This window comes from Phacochoerus africanus, chromosome 3 (genome assembly GCF_016906955.1).
Source record: "Phacochoerus africanus isolate WHEZ1 chromosome 3, ROS_Pafr_v1, whole genome shotgun sequence".
NCBI classification, from domain to species: domain Eukaryota; kingdom Metazoa; phylum Chordata; class Mammalia; order Artiodactyla; family Suidae; genus Phacochoerus; species Phacochoerus africanus.
In genome coordinates this window covers 8,953,471-8,969,821 of record NC_062546.1, presented here as the reverse complement: position 1 = coordinate 8,969,821, position 16,351 = coordinate 8,953,471, and the positions used below count along the sequence as shown (strand labels likewise).

Sequence of the window (16,351 nt, the reverse complement as noted above, 5' to 3'; positions counted from 1 at the left end):
GGTGTTGCTCTGTGTTGGGGGATGGGGTAAGCAAGGCAGACAGCTGTCCTGGCTCTCGTGGAACTGATAGTTTACCGGGGAAAACAGGTATCAATGGAATTCAATAAAGTAAAGAAAATCCACTGGTTTCCAAGCACAAAAATGGATAACTGTGGACTGACAAAGTGTGACTGACAGACACATCAGGATCATTTTTATTTTTATTATTATTTTTCGTATCACTTTTAAACTACAAAGATTAGAGTGTATGGACCAAATCATTAGCATTGGGTGGCTATTGCTGAACTTAAGGCTGACTCAGAAGTATATACTTTATACTTACAATAAGTATTCTTTTTGTGAGTTATGTAACTTGCTAAAAATACTTTGATTAATATATATATATACACACTATTCACTTAAACATAAGATACATTTCTTGGTTGTTAGGAAAGACATTTTACAAATAGTCCTGCAATGCCATGTTCCCAAGCAAAATTTTCCTCCAAGTCTATTAAGAATTCCACTTCTAGAGCAGAGGCTAAGATCAAGTTTCCCGTTTTGTGCAGGAGAGCAGATAAAGTAAAAATTTATGGCATTGTGTCCACTTAATTTGACCCATGTATGTGCGGGAGGTTTGGGGATTGTTTGTTCTTGGCTGAAGTGATTCTATTCCCTTCTCTTGCATTTTCTTTTCTTGATATAATGAACATTCATTAAGCATATGCTTTGCACAAGGCACTGTGGTGGGAGTAAACAAACCATGTGCTGTAACTCTGTCAGATGTTTCAAAGTCATTTAAAATAACTTTTATTTTTCAGATTATGAAAGTAATATGTATCTGTAAATCTATCTAGAAATCAACATTTCAAATGTATGTTTAATAATATGAATGTGTATGCATATTTGGCTTTATGTGTGTGTATATATTCTCTTTCTCTCTAAAATATATATGCATATATGTACAACTTTATATATATGTATATACATTTATATTAGAGAGAAATAGAGAATATATAAGATTTAGAGTGTTCCTGTCATGTCTCAGCGGTTAATGAATATGACTAGCGTCCATGAGGACAGAGGTTCGACCCCTGGCCTTGCTCAGTGGCTTAAGGATCTGACATTGCCATGAGCTGTGGTGTAGGTCGCAGATGCGGCTCGGATCCTGTGTTGCTGTGGCTGTGGTGTAGGCTGGCAGCTGCAGCTCCAATTTGACCCGTAGCCTAAGAACCTCCATGTGCCGTGGGAGTGGCCCTAAAAAGAAAAAAAAAAGATTTAAAATAAGTAAAAATTCACTATATGTGCATATCATATACAGAGGTATTATTATATTATATTAATAATATGTATTTATAACATTCATATTATATAAGTATGTTACATAATATATGTTATATATTTGCACAAGCATAACAATACATATTCGTATACATTATATAATATATATTTTATTGTTATATCACATACATTTTATATGTGTATGTGTAAGGTAAATAGACATCTTGCTTGGGGGTGTCAAATTACTTATAATTGTTTTAATTTTGATTTTTCACTTAGAGTTTCGTAAATATCATTTTAGTCATTAAATTATCTTTTACGTTTTAACAGCTGCTGAGCAGGCCGCTGTTTGACTCTATGGTGCTATAATGTAATCAATAGAGTATTAGTGTTGAGCAGTTCTCCTAATGTTGGACGTTCCAACTGCATCTGTTTTTTCCTCTGATAATTCTTACTGTGAGGGACATGCCATTAGCTGAATAAGCATTATTTCCTGATGATAACTTTCCAGATGCGGCCTCCCGACTCTTGTCATCGTTGCTTTTGAGGTCACAGGTCTCCCAAGGTGGGCCCATGAGCACTCAGGAAGCAAGGGTAGAAATGGGTTTGCATTTTCTATCATTAAGTCAGATTAGTCTGCAAAACAAAACAAAACAAAATGAAACATTCTTTTGTAAGGTGAGATCTCCAAGTCAAATTGGTTAGTGTTTCAAAGTTCCCTCAGCATTTTCTCCTGTTACAGGACATTCACATGGACCTAAGACTCCAAATAAAAATGAATTTGCTTTGAAAATAGCCCTTAGAATAGGGAAATTTCTTTAGATATTCATATCCTCTCCCAAGCAAACTATTTCCTAATTAAGTGCTTTTATGTTATCTATTTTCTTCAACGCTTGAGGCTGTTGATCAGACCTGTTCTTAAGGACATGAGTCTTACAGGACATGGATTTTGATCTGCTTAATGGCAGGGAGCTGCATGGCTGATCTGTCCAGTTGTGTATGCTAGAAGTAAGGCTTTTTGCCTGAATAAAAGAAATTCCCCTCTTACCCCTGTGTGTACAAATAGACTTGTTGTGGGCGTGCCTGGCGCTGGGACATTGTCAACCGACTGCAGGACTTGCCTGTGTACTCTAGGCCCCACCTCCTCTCCACAGGACTCCCTAAGATGTAGCAGGTGCCCATGTGTGGAGCAGGGATGTCTGTCAGGGCAGAATGGCTGGCACTGCTTCGTTGGGTCTCCATACACACCCTGCTAAACTCACTTTGCCACCAGTACTTTCACTCTGCTGACAGCTCATGTGCTTTCTGCTCGGTAGCCTATTTGTATAGTGCAGAATCACACTCAGGGAGAGTGACAGTCTGCCCTACACCAGAGAGGAATTGGTGAGAATTGCAAAGTTGTGTTGAAACCTACTTGCTCCTTCAAGTTCATTTCTTGGACATCACCACCAAGAAGCCTTTGGGTTGGAGAAGCAGAAACTGAACATCCCAGCCCACTTCTCTTTTTTTTAATTATTATTATTTTTAATAGTTATTTCCCCAATACAAGTTTTTTCTGCTGTACAGCATGGTGACCCAGTTACACATTCTATTTTCACACATTATCATGCTCCATCATAAGTGACTAGACATACTTCCCAGTGCTACACTGCAGGATCTCATGGCTAATCCATTCCAAAGGCAATAGTTTGCATCTATTAACCCCAAGCTCCCCAACCACCTCAACTCCCTCCCCCTCCCCCTTGGCAACCACAAATCTATTCTCCAAGTCCATGATTTTCTTTTCTGTGGAAAGGTTCATTTGTGCCTTATATTAGATTCCAGATATAAGTGTTATCATATGGTATTTGTCTTTCTCTTTCTGACTTACTTCACTCAGGACGAGAGTCTCTAGTTCCATCCATGTTGCTGCAAATGGCATTATTTCATTCTTTTTTATGGCTGAGTAGTATTCCATTGTGTATATATACCACATCTTCCTAATCCAATCATCTGTTGATGGACATTTGGTCAGCCCACTTCTTATATCAAGTTTGGTTTTCTTTCCAGGAACAAGGGTTGCTGACATGTATTAATTATCCAGCACCTAGCAAGCACTTTGCTAGGCACTCTATATGCCTTTTCTTGTTCAGCCCTCTCCCCACCATGAGCATTTATATCACCATTTCATCCAAGACTGAACAGAGTCTGAAAATGGTGAGAAAATTAACAATGTTTGCCTTTGCTTCAGGGGTCTCCCCATGCCTACTTCTCTGTCTTTATCCATCTCTTTCTTAGTCTAGCCACAATGATTGCTTTTAGGTATGTTAAGTTTTTCCTGCCCCAGGACTTTTGCACTTGCTATTCCTCTACCTGGAACCTTTCTGCTCTTTTCCAGCCTACACCTGGTGGGATGTAGTTTTCTCATCATTTCAGCAACTTTTCCTCTACCTTAGTACCTACTTGATCACCTGAATTAAATTACTTCCTGTTTCTCAGTTACCCATTGTCTTCCTGGTGAACTTTCCACATTCTGAAAATCACCTAATCCTTTTGATCTTCTATTTATCTGCAAGAATATTTCTCAACAACACACATGAGTATCCTCATCTCTCTCAGTTCTGTTTTATCAACACCTGCCACAAGTAGGTGCTCAGTAATATGTGTTAGACAACTAAAAAAAAACATTTTTTTACAAAGCACCTGCTATGTTTTTGGCCCTGTGCTAGGCACTCGTGATGCAGCAGCAAGCTACAAAATAAAAAGGCCCCCTCTAGGAGGGAAAGGCAGATATTAACATGAGAATCAATAACATCTGAGAGAACAGTGCCCACAGGGTAGGTAGTGGTATGGAGTTAAGATGAGCTGCTCTCAGAAAAGGCCTGTCTTTTGACAAAGTGACATTTCCAGAGAAGCCTGAATGAAGTAAAGGAGTAAGTCATGCAGATTTTGGGGGTGGGCGTAGGAGTTTTTCCAGGAAGAAGAAAGTCAGTGCAAAGGTCCTGGGGCAGAGGTGTATTGGTGAATTTGAGACAGTGTGGCTGGTGTGGCCGTTGTACAGGGCTGATTGGTAGAAGACTGAGGTAGAGGGGATGGCAGAGGGTGGTACATGCCAAGACCTGTGGGCCTTGATGAAAATTCACCCTTTACTGTGAATGCAGTAGGAAGCCAGTTTAAGCCAAGGGTAGACTTGCATAAATGAATAAAATGACACAGCTTGAACTCAATGAAGCCAGGATAGAAACTGGGCTCTCTGAGTCCACAGCTCACTGCTCCAGGCCATATTTGTCCCCATCCTTGTGTCTCCCTTGTGCATTTTATTGTCAAAGTAAGGCCCATGCCTCTTTTGGAAGGCCAGTTTTGGCAGCTCAGCCCTGAGCTGGTGGCAGGGTTTGTTTTGTTTTGTTCTCTATTTTGGGGGCATTGGCGTTCACCTTTGGAGCCACTGTCCCCCTACCCAGGTGACTCGGGCCATCCTCTGGCTGATCACAGAGTGGGGTCTGGTTGCATCAGCTGCACAGCTATCCTGAAGTGGCGTCTGCTCCCTCTCTGAGTTTGACACCCTGCAGCCTGGCAAGGTGCCAGGTGTGCGTCTATTGGGCCCAGGGTTCCTGTTGTTGTTTTCTCTTCACACAGCAGCTGCTTTCATTATCGTGCCATGAACCTGATCTCCCAGTCTTGTCAGTCAGCCTTCACATCTCAGATGCCAAGGGGAAACAAAATTGGTTAGTCTTGAAATAAATAGAGCTACTCCTCTAAGTACCCACCCAGCTCCTTGTGAACTAATTGCTAGACAGTGGACTAAAAATGTTGCATATTGTATTAGTAACGAACACTGAGCTTCAAAGGATAAGAGAGCCAGCTGTTTAAAATTAAAAAGATTAAGCTTGGAATTCCTGTGGTGGCTCAGTGGTTGACGAATCTGACTAGGAACCCTGAGGTTGCAGGTTCGATCCCTGGCCTTGTTCAGTGGGTTAAGGATCCGGTGTTGCCATGAGCAGTGGTGCAGGTCACAGACTTGGCTCGGATCTGGCATTGCTGTGACTGTGGTGTAGGCCAGCGGCTACAGCTCCGATTAGACCCCTAGCCTTGGAACCTCCCCATGCCGAGGGTGCGGCCCTAAAAAGCAAAAAATAAATAAATGAATAAATAATAAAGAACCTCTCTTTAAATAAATAAACAAACAAAAAAAACAAAAAGATTAAGTTTGGTTCCATCTCTCCAAAAGGCCGGGATGTCTCTGCTTTGGCCAAGCTGGATGTAAGGGTTTGAAGAGTGTCATCAGAATTAGGTCTTATTCTCCCTTTCTGCTTTCTTCTGGATACCCCTCATCTCAGGATATAGCAAGATGCCAGTAGAAGTTTCCATCTAAACACCTCAGTGACTCCAGAGTTACTTTTCCCCATTGCTAATAGACATCTTGGAATTGAGTCTCTTTGGTTCAGATTGGTTTGCATGCCCAGACCTAAAGCAATCGTTTTATCCAGGGCAATGCAACACTGACTGGACCCTTTGGGGTCATGTGTTCGATCTGGTGCCAGCCTAGGAGTTGGTCCCTGTAACTGTTGAGGACCAGCGCTAGAAAAGGGGCCCTTTCTCAAGGAAGACTGGAGTCAAATTACCACCTGCTGGGTAGGCAAAACCCATAGATGCCAATTCTCATATTCCCTTAGTTAGTCCTCAGAGAACCCTGTGGCATAGTTATTGTTATTATCCCATTCTGCAGATGAAGTAGATGAGGTTAAGTCAGCCAAGAATGTACAGCTGGCAAGTGGCCGAGACAGGATCTGAATATGGACTTGTCTCTCTCCAAAGCCCATGCTCAAGGGTCTCCTTGTACTTGAGAGAGGAGGTAGAATGTGAAAACAGAGCCCAGACAATCCTTGAAGCCCACTGCCCTAAGGCAGCCCTACTGGCATTTGCTCATTTTTTTAAATTTCATTTTCTTTCACGCACTTTGAAGGAAGTTGGAAACCAGTTTTCCAGATAATCTGATTATCATGATGACTCACTCTTAGCAAGTACAGAGAGGAGTGTTCTGAAATTATCCTGGAAGGAAATGTGCCTCTCCTGCATCGCACCGCAATCCCCCCTTGTACGGAAAATCCATATGCCCACAGCATTCTCTTATATAAATGTGTGGAGGCGTGTTTTAAAAGCATGTATATTCATATCCTCTGTGTGTATGTATATAAATAGAGGTATTTATCCCTCTGCTTTAATCACATGCATCCTGGGATTCAAACATTAATTACAACCTCCTTAGTGAGGAATAACGTTTTCCATCTATCATGCTCATTTTAAGATCATCTAAAGTTCATCTTTGTAGTGGTCACTAAATTATCTGGCAATATAGTGTTCTTTAATTGTTAGATTGTGTACACATTTTGGCTTTACTGTTCTGAACCTCCTACTCCCTTGCTTTTTTTATTATTAACAACAATAATTAATTGCATTGTGCTAGGCAAATGTATAAGCTCAGTAATTCCAACAACAACACTTTGAAGGAGGCCCTCCTGTTTTCTTACTATTTCAGATGTGGAAAGTGGAACTTAAACAGTCTGCCTGGAAACTTGGAGAGCATCTGGTGGAATGAGGACTTAAATTTTTTCAGTCCTAGAACTATTGACTTGTAGCTAAGCTACTAATACTATACCATTATGGAAGTAAAGAAGGAAAAAAAGTTGAAACTCCAAGTCTCTAAGACTACCTAGAAAGCTAAAGCATCTATTTTGGGGCTGGTGGACAATTTGTAGAAATCTATCAGTATTTTAGGTACACACCTTTTCACCCAACAATTCCAGTAGAAATGCTGGTTAAAATGTGCCAGGATATAAGTATAAAAAATATTCAATACAGTATTATTTAGAGTAGGAAAATTGGGGACTACATGAGTAAGAAATTGGTTAAGTAATTTATGGGACATGAATCCTGTGGACTATGGTGTCAATATTTCTTTAAAAAGATGCAGATGCGCTAATGTAGACACATGGAAAGGTAAAGAAGATGTATCTTACATGGAAAGAAATTACAAAAGATAACATATTCCCAATTTGTTGGGGGGGGTGGATCAGTTGTGTGTCTTCATGGAGGTGGAGTAAAGGTGAAAGGATATATATTGGATTGTACATAGGACATTGCTGAAAGGTATAAACTAAACTGGTAACTGATTTACCTCTGGGAAATTTTTATCCTAGAGGAAGGCATGTTCAACAATGCTCTATACTGTGTCCGTTATACTGCGGCTCTCAATAGGGAGTAGTTTTGCCTTGCAGGGTACAAATGGGAATGTCTAGATATATTTTTGGCAATGTCTGGACACACTTGGCAATGGTGGCTGGGGAGTTGCGTCTGGAGAGGGTGGGTTGCATCTGGTGGGCAGAGACCAGTGATGCTGCTAAACATTGTCTAATGCACAGGACAGCCCTCCTCCAAAGGATTGTCCTCCCAAAGCCTCGGCAGAGCCAAGCTTGAAAAACCCGACTTTACATCCTCACTTAGTGTTTCAGTTTGTTACTGTAAGCACTCATTAATCTTACACTTAAAAAAAAAAATCTGCCACTCAGTTCTGAGACTTGAATAGAAACATAGTTGCTCATGTCTTTAAAGATCAAATCAAAGAAACAATTTTAACATCACCAGTTTTGCCATATGAACACAATATAGTTTTCCTCCCATTAGCAGAACAAGTTTTCTTTATTTAAATGTAGCATTTCTATATATCTGTTTTTCAAGAGTTTATAGTCATCTTTAAACGTGGCAATCCTAAAAGATTCATATCATTTCACCAATAAAAAACTGAGACCTGGGGAAGGCTCATTGCTTTTTTTTTTTTTTTTTTTTTTGCTTTTCAAGGGCCACACCCGAGGCATATGGAAGTTCCCAGGCTATAGGTTGAATTGGAGCTACAGCTGCCAGCCTATGTCACAGACATAGCTATGCAGGATCTGAGCCATGTCTGCGACCTACACCACAGTTCACAGCAGCGCCAGATCCTTAACCTGCTGAGTGAGGCCAGGGATCAAACCCAAATCCTCATGGATACTAGTCAGGTTCATTACAGCTGAGCCAGCACGGGAACTCCAAGGGAAGTCTCATTGTTTATGCAGCCAATTGACTCAGCGAGCACCTCGATACACAATTTTAATAGTTTCTGGGAAAGTGAAATTGCTTAATCTCAAACATCTGTGTTTCTCTTGAGAACTAAAGATGAAAATCACTGTGTTGTATTTTTTTAATTATTTCTTTAGTCGTGGAGCAAAGAAAGTTTTCTAAGTAATCCCTTCTCTATGAACAGAGTGTGCACACCTTCATTTCCTCCTCCGGACAGAAATTCTCCTTCCTCAGAGGGCATTCATATCTCAACTTGCAAATAAATATCTCCTCTCTCATTTCTGCTCTGTAGTGTAGTCATGGTGGGTTGTCTTTTTAGATATTTAAGTTTCTGAGCACAGAACTGGTACTGAGTGGGACTGGGGGTGAGCTTTGAGTGAGGTTCCTAATAAGGAGAGATTTGCTGTAAAAGTCCTCCATGGCCCTCCGAAAACTAATAGCTGTCACTTAGCATGACTCTAGTTATGACTATCAGCAGCAGCTAAAGGACAGAAGGTTACTGCTGACCCAAGGGCCAAGCCCTTAACCCTGGCTCTGACTTAAGCTATCTCTGTCTAACTCTGAAGTATAAGACCCAGAGTTCTTACAGCCCCCCAACCTTTCGAGGTGCAGACCTGCCAATATGTGTTTGGCTGACTTTAGGTTTTGAAAATTAATTCGCGTATTTGTCAGACTGGGGTATGTTTTGCTGCAGTAAAGGACACCTCTCCAAATTTCAATAGCTTCAAACGACAAGGATGAATTTCTTACTCACACGACTTAGACATCTCAGGTCAGCAGAGGACTCAGCTCTAGCCTCATCTGGGACTCAAACTGACCAGAGCAGCCACTGTCTGGTCGGGATGTGACCTGCCTTGGTGGCAGAGAGAAGAGAGCATGGAGAATCACACCCTGACTCTCAAAGTGATGCGTGCCACCTCTGATCACATTTCTCATGGCCTTTTTACAGCTTCACCAGGGTAGAGCAGTACAGACATCAAAAGGAGAACAGACACAGAATATTTGGGAATGGGTCTAATGATTTCTAGCCACCAAGGTATAAAAATGATGTAGTAATCTGAATTTCTGGATTCTTTTGAGACATTTCAGAATCTTGCAGTATTGGAGCTGCACAGCCACATGGCAGGAGTTGGGACAACGGGAGGGATTTATCTGTAGCTGCTCTAATTTGATGGGGCACTTGTTTTCCAGCTCCAGCCTGTTTCGCCCCCCTCAGAGGTCGGCTCGGTTCCTATAGAAATTTGAATTGCCAACCCTTGAACTGGAGTCCAGTCTAGTGGTAACAGTTCAGCTATGGAGTTAGACCACCTGGTTTCAAATCTGGGAGAAGCCCCTTTATGGCTCTGTAATCAGACTGAGTAATTTGATGCTCTCAGGTCACATGGGAATGAGTAGTCATGGTAAAAGGGAACAGGAGTAATGACCTCAGAGGGCTGTGATGAGGAGTGAGTGAGAAGATCCACGGAAAGCACTTCATTTTGTGCCTCGGACAGAAGTAACGCAGCTGCTGTATCGCCACCATCATCCACAGCGTCACCGTCATCCTCATCCTCATTGTCATCTTTCCAAAGTGCCGCCCTGCCTGCACCTAGAACGTCCACAAACTCGGGATCGCAAGGTAAATACTGTTGGTGACCAAATATCAACCAGCTCTCCTCCTTCCTCTGTCTGTTTCCTATCTTATAAGTCGAAAGAGTCAGACCAGAAGCTTTCTGAGGTCCCTTCCAGATCTGACATGCTGTGATTCCAAGATGCGAGGAGGGCCCCAGATTCCTTCCCGAGCTTTCAAAGCATTCCCCATGTAAGCTCTAGTGCGAGTCTGGAGAGTGTATCTGTCAAGGGGGCTGCAGGCAGGGGGGGAGACATGAAGCCAAACTATGAGGCAAGCATGGGAACAGCCTTAACCGCAGGCTCTGGCCTTGAACCCATCCAGGGAACACTGACGTGAGCCAACTGTGCATTATCTGCTGATGGACCTTCCCAGGAAATGATGTCCTGGAACCTCCACAGCCCTGTGACCTTGGCCTCCAACTCTAGTCACCGTCTGGGCTGGTCTTCCCTTTCGTGACACATGGTGGGCAGCAAAAGGACCCCCAGGGCTTTGTTCAGTGCTGCCGGCTGCCTCGCCTTTGAACAAAGCAGTGTGATGACAGAGGTATTCTCACCCAGAACTGAAATGCGCACCAATAGCAAGACAGTGGAAACAGTTGCTACAGATTTGTGCAGGGACTGCAAAGGAAGCAAACTCTGCTAATTATCCAGGACATCTTCTGAAATCCACCTAGATTTCTGCAAATAAATCAGTAGTTGATTCAGAAAATTGGGGGGCTCAGTTCAAGCAATCAAGCAGGTGCTGTTAGGAATTCAGGCTCTGGATTCCAACCGCCTTTGCCACTGGGCTGCGACCTAAAGCGAGTTCTGTGTCCTCTCAGGACTCCAGCCCTCTTGCCTGCGAAGGGGGTGGGGGGTTGGTGGGCACACTGAGCTCATGGAGTTGACTAATAGAACGCACCATCTATACTCAAAGGCTCTGGCATGTCAGCCCTCAATCATGTCAAGAGCAGAGTTGCCCAGCCAGGACTTTCCTCTAAACCAGCTCAGTGGAGTCACACTGAGGAGAGGATGATCTCAAGACTAAATGCGTGTGGATGAAGATGCTGGAAGGGGGCTGTGGCAGGTCGGATACTGCGTGCCCCACACAAAGACCCATCTGGGCACGAGAAAGGGCCAGCCCGTTGTTCCGTGACCTGCTTATTCTTCAGGAACAATGTTAAAAGTCTAATGTTTCTACTTCCCTGGTGGCCTAGTGGTTAAGGATTTGGTGTGGTCACTGCTGTGGCTCGGGTTCAAACCTTGGCTTGGGAACTTCTGCGTGCCATGGTCCTGGCCAAAAAAAGAGTCTAAAGTTTTATGTGAAATCTCCTGACTTTTTAATGGTGATAAGAATATTAAACTGGGAGTTCCCGTCGTGGCGCAGTGGTTAACCAATCCAACTAGGAACCATGAGGTTGCGGTTCGGTCCCTGCCCTTGCTCAGTGGGTTAAGGATCCGGCATTGCCGTGAGCTGTGGTGTAGGTTGCAGACGTGGCTCCAATCCTGCGTTGCTGTGGCTCTGGCGTAGGTTGGTGGCTACAGCTCCGATTTGACCCCTAGCCTGGGAACCTCCATATGCCGCAGGAGCGGCCCAAGAAATAGCAAAAAGACAAAAAAAAAAAAAAAAGAATATTAAACTGGATGCCTGTCTAGACTCCCGTCAACACTTCACACCGTCCAAAATAACAGTGGCTTCATTAAAGTAGACTTTTGTCTGCTATAAAGGTGCAGGTAGGTAGTTGAGAGCCAGCAGGGCACTCCTTGGGGTCAGGGACCCTGGCACCTTCTATCTTGCTACTTGGCACCTTGACATGAGGCTTCCTTCTTGTGGTCCAAGATGGCTGCTCTGGCTGCTGCCATCGTGGGCACGTTCCAGGCAGCAGGGGAACGGGAAGTGGAAGCCATGCCCCTCTCTTTAAAGGTATAACCTGGAAATTCCACATATCCTTCTGGTCACATCCATGGCTAGTACATCGTCACAGGGCCACCTCTTTAGGACAGAAAGGCTAGGAAGTGTAGTGTTCATTCTGGGTGGCCAATGTTCAACCGAGAATCAGGAGACCTATGATGACATGAAAAAAGGAAAAAATCCCCAAGTAACTTGGACTTTCTAAACAGGAGGACAACCAAGCAAAATACATCCCTGGGCCATTTTGGAACACAGGAGAAACCATTGTACACTGAGGATGTGATAAGAGCATTTCATTTTAATAAAGAGTCCTTTATATTAAAGTGATTGCTGGCATCAATATCAAAAAAGCTTCCATGTATTGTATGCCTTCTACGGGCCAGATGCAATGTGAGGTGCTAAACACGTATGACTTCTCTGACCCTTGAAAGGTAGATATTGTTACCACCCTCCATCAGACCTGGGAACAAAGGTCAGAGGTAAGGGACCAAATGCCCTCCCTTTTTAAATGGCTGAGCGGGGATTTCATCTCGGGCCGTCCAACACCAGATCTTTGCTTGCTCTGTGCCACGTACAGCTGTCACTCACCTTCCTCCCGCCTCCCAGCTCTGCTCAAAGGAGGAACCTTGTCACCACAGTGTCACAGTCTGGAACCCAGGTTACAGGACGTCACAGACAGCCCAGAACCCACACATTCAGACTTTTGGCCCTTTCCATGGTTCTTTCATCTTTGTTTTCATAAGTTAGAAATTCCTCCACCTACTTATATTTTTAAAGGAAGAGAGAGAAAGAGTGAAATAATGACTCTTAGTTGAACTGCTTTTCTTCAAAATCAGGAATAATTGTTTTCCTGGGGTGTCTAGGAAGGCATTCCTCTCTCATCTTCTGCCCGGGACTTGGCAGTCGGCTTCAGATTGCCCTTTGCTTGCTTTTTTTTCAGCACACACGTTCTGTGTAATCCATCATCGAAGCCATTATCCTGCTTCTGATCAAGGGTGGAATGGAAAACCTCCCTCTCCCTTCAACACCTACCACCAGCTCTTTGATTTGCCAGGCGTGGGCAGAAGGGAAGTTTCCGGCGAATGACCTCAGACCCTCTCCACACAGAGCCCCACGCTGTACCTCGTAACCATCAGCCTGGGAAGAGAAAACCCAAGTCAGGCTCTTTGTAAACAGTCGGCAAATGGCTTCTCGTTCACTTACTCCCTTGTTGCAGAAAGGCCTTTTTTCCCTTCCCCTTTCGTATGTACTCTGTGCGTGGGTGTTTCCTGGGGCTCCTCACCACACGCACCTCCAACCACCTGCCGAGCTTGAAGTGTTCTGGTGCGGCCCAGCTCTGCATTATCAAGTGGTTAAATAAAACAACCTCTGCACCTTTTTGCATCCAACTAAGTAGGCCAGAGATTCCCTCAGCTGGCCAATAAACTAGGGCAGGCTTTCTCTTATCTCCCCCCCATAAATTGACTTCTGGGGCCAGATGGTTCTCTGTGGGCAGGGAGAGGGGCGGTGCAGGGGAGGCCCTCCTGTATAGCGTAGAATGTTCAGCAGCATCCCTGGTCTCTACCCACGAGATGCCAGCAGCAACCCCTACCCCAGTTGTGACAACCAAAAAGGTCTCTAGGCCTGTCCCCGGGGGGGCAAAACCACTCCAAGTGGAGAACCACTGCCTTAGGGACATTCATGCAAGTTCACAGAGTGGTTAGGACTGAGGAGCCTGTTCATCGGCCCTGGGGTACTTCCTAGTCCTGTGACCTGGAAAGTGCCATTGCTTCTCTGAGTTCAGTTTCCATGTCTGTAAAATGGACATAATAACTGGATGTATTTCACAAGGTTATTGGTGGTATCCACTGACAAAATGTTTGTAAAATGCTTGACAATGATAAAAGCACCTGTGAGGATGGGAGATGTTTGGGCCATTGCCCCCTTTCTGTCTCCGTTTTCACCATCCCCTAACTCAGATTTTGGGCTCTATTAATGCCAAATTCTTGCTGGCTCCCTTCATGCAACATGCCCTCTTTTGGGGCCTCAATACTCTCTTGCTTGGGCCTCAGTACTCTTGCTCTGATTGCCTCGTTCCTTCTCCTCATGGTTAACACCTACTTACTCACTGTTAAAGCTCAGCTTAGAGGACACCTCCTCCAGGAAGCCATCCATGCTTGCCTCCCTGAACATTGGGGTATATCCTGTCCTCAGGAACCAAGGAAGTCTCAGGTTACCTCTAATTGCACTTTTCAGCCATTTGAAATATGTTGCCATCCTCTTCGTTAAGTAGTGCCCTCCATAAAGGCAGGGGTTGCACCTTATGCATCTTGAATAACTGAGCCCCAGCTTGGGACCATCATACACCGACATTGCTGGAACATCTGATCTATCAAAGCAGACAAGGTGGAGAGAGAGGGAGGGAGCGAGAGAAGAAGAAAGGATTGAGTGAGGGAGGCACACAGCCCAGGGCCTCACACACACAAAAAGAAGTATTTAGATCAATTAGCAGCTACGCTTTTTTTAGAGAGGGGATAATTTTCTTGCTCTTACTGTAGTTATGTTCACTGTCACTGTAACTAACCCGTGAGCAGACCTAAGTCTGCAAAGAAAGCTATCTTTCTTTCTCAAGGGCGAGCTCCATGTCTTGCTTCACAAATAAAGCATCTGATACATTAGATAAAAATTATGACTGTGGTCTTCCCTTATTTTCCAAGTTTTCTAGTGATTATGTTCATTCGGTCAACAAATATTTTTTGAGCTCCTAATTAGGGGAGAAATGACCAAGGTCCTTGCTCCCAAGGAACTCTCATTTATTACGTAATTTATTATGTAATTACACTACGTAGTATATTACACATTTTTATTATACAAATCACCTGTAATATTTACTTATTACGTAAATATGTAAATGTGTAATGCCGACAGATGTAATATACAGAAGGATAAAGCAGGGAGCAGAGAGGGTTGACAGAATGGGTTGCTGTTTCAAATGGCTTGTCAAAGGAGGGTCTTTGATAAAGAAACTTTTGAAAGAGTTGAAGGAACCGAGGACAAGGATCATAGCTGATCCTCACGTAGCCCTTTAAACCATCGTTCCTGGTGTGCCACATGCCAGCCTCAGAGTCCAGTCAGCCCTCCGTGCCCAGGGATTCAGTCAACAGAGGATCAAAAATATTTGAAAAAAAATTCCAGAAAATCCCAAAAAGCAAAACTTGAATTTGCCGCGCATCAGGAACTATTTACATAACATTTACATTTTATTTACAGTTATTTACATAATATTTATATTGTATTTACAACTATTTACATAGCATTTACATTGTTTTAGGTATTATAAGTACTCTAGAGATGATTTAAAATATGTGGGAGGTTGTATTTAGGTTAAACACAAATACTACACAATTTTACACAAGAGATGTGCCCATCCATGCATTTTGGTATCCTTGGGGTTCCTGGAACCAAGCCCCCAGAGGATACCTGGGGGCGACTGCATTTGCAGGAAAGAGTTAACAATTGGAGTTTCCCTCATGGCTCAGTGGTTAACGATTCCAACTAGGAACCAACTAGGTTCAATCCCCAGCCTTGCTCAGAGGGTTAGGGATCCGGCGTTGCCGTGAGCTGTGGTGTAGGTAGAAGACGAGGCTCGGATCTGGTGTTGCTGTGGCTGTGGTGTATGCCGGCAGCTATAGCTCCAATTGACCCTAGCCTGGGAACATCTATGTGCCGTGGGTGTGGCCCTAAAAAAAGACAAAAGACAAAAAAAAGAAGAAGAAGAAGCACATTGTAGGACTTATATGTAAGAAGAATGAATTTTGATAAAAACTCTTTTGGACTGGGTAGCAAATTTAAAGATATGTTTTTATCATATTACTATGTCTCCAAAAAAAAAAAAAAATCCAGGTATTTCTGGTAGATATGTATTGGAGTCCTATACTTATTCAGGGTTTTTCACTGTTGAGAATTAAAGGAAGACTTAAGTGGCCACGTAGTTTTATTCTTTTATTCCACAGTTTATTTTGTGGCTTCCAGATTCCAGAGCTGGTCGTTTGACTGGCTTGGAAACGTATTGGTCTAGCTGCATGGTGAATATTGGGAACAAAACGCTACGAAATACTGAGCCCACTTTTACTGCCTGTGTAAAGTCCCTGGGGTTTGGAAATGTGAGGTTTAGCTCAAAGAGGATCTAAAACTCATTCTGAACCATTTGAAAAAGAGCCACAGAAATGGAACGTCAAGAACGTGGGCTCTGACTACACAAGGTTGGACCTGCACATAAGTCCTGCCAAGTTCTTGCTGAGTCTCAACTTAAACTGCCTTTAAAATGGGATTCTTCTGAGATGGCAGAGTTTGTTTTTAGTCCAAAGAAAGGTGGGAAGGCATAGAAGGACCCATTGTAGAGGGATGTGAAAACTGAAATTGCTGGTTTGGATGATATGCCCATTATATGTGTTTTTAAATTTATTATAGTAAAATACACATAACATAAAATTACTGTCTTAGGTATTTTTAAGTGTA

The 16,351-nt window shown here is 43.3% G+C and overlaps 1 protein-coding gene and 1 long non-coding RNA gene across 3 annotated transcripts in view; both read left to right on the top strand.

Annotated features, from left to right (window-relative positions):
* TSHZ2 (teashirt zinc finger homeobox 2) overlaps nt 1-16,351 on the top strand; it is a 453,628-nt gene that overhangs the window by 57,664 nt on the left and 379,613 nt on the right. The window lies entirely within an intron of this gene.
* On the top strand, nt 8,511-13,231 carry LOC125122474 (uncharacterized). Its single transcript, XR_007133827.1, has 2 exons — nt 8,511-9,970; nt 12,795-13,231. It is a non-coding gene; the product is annotated as an uncharacterized LOC125122474 (long non-coding RNA).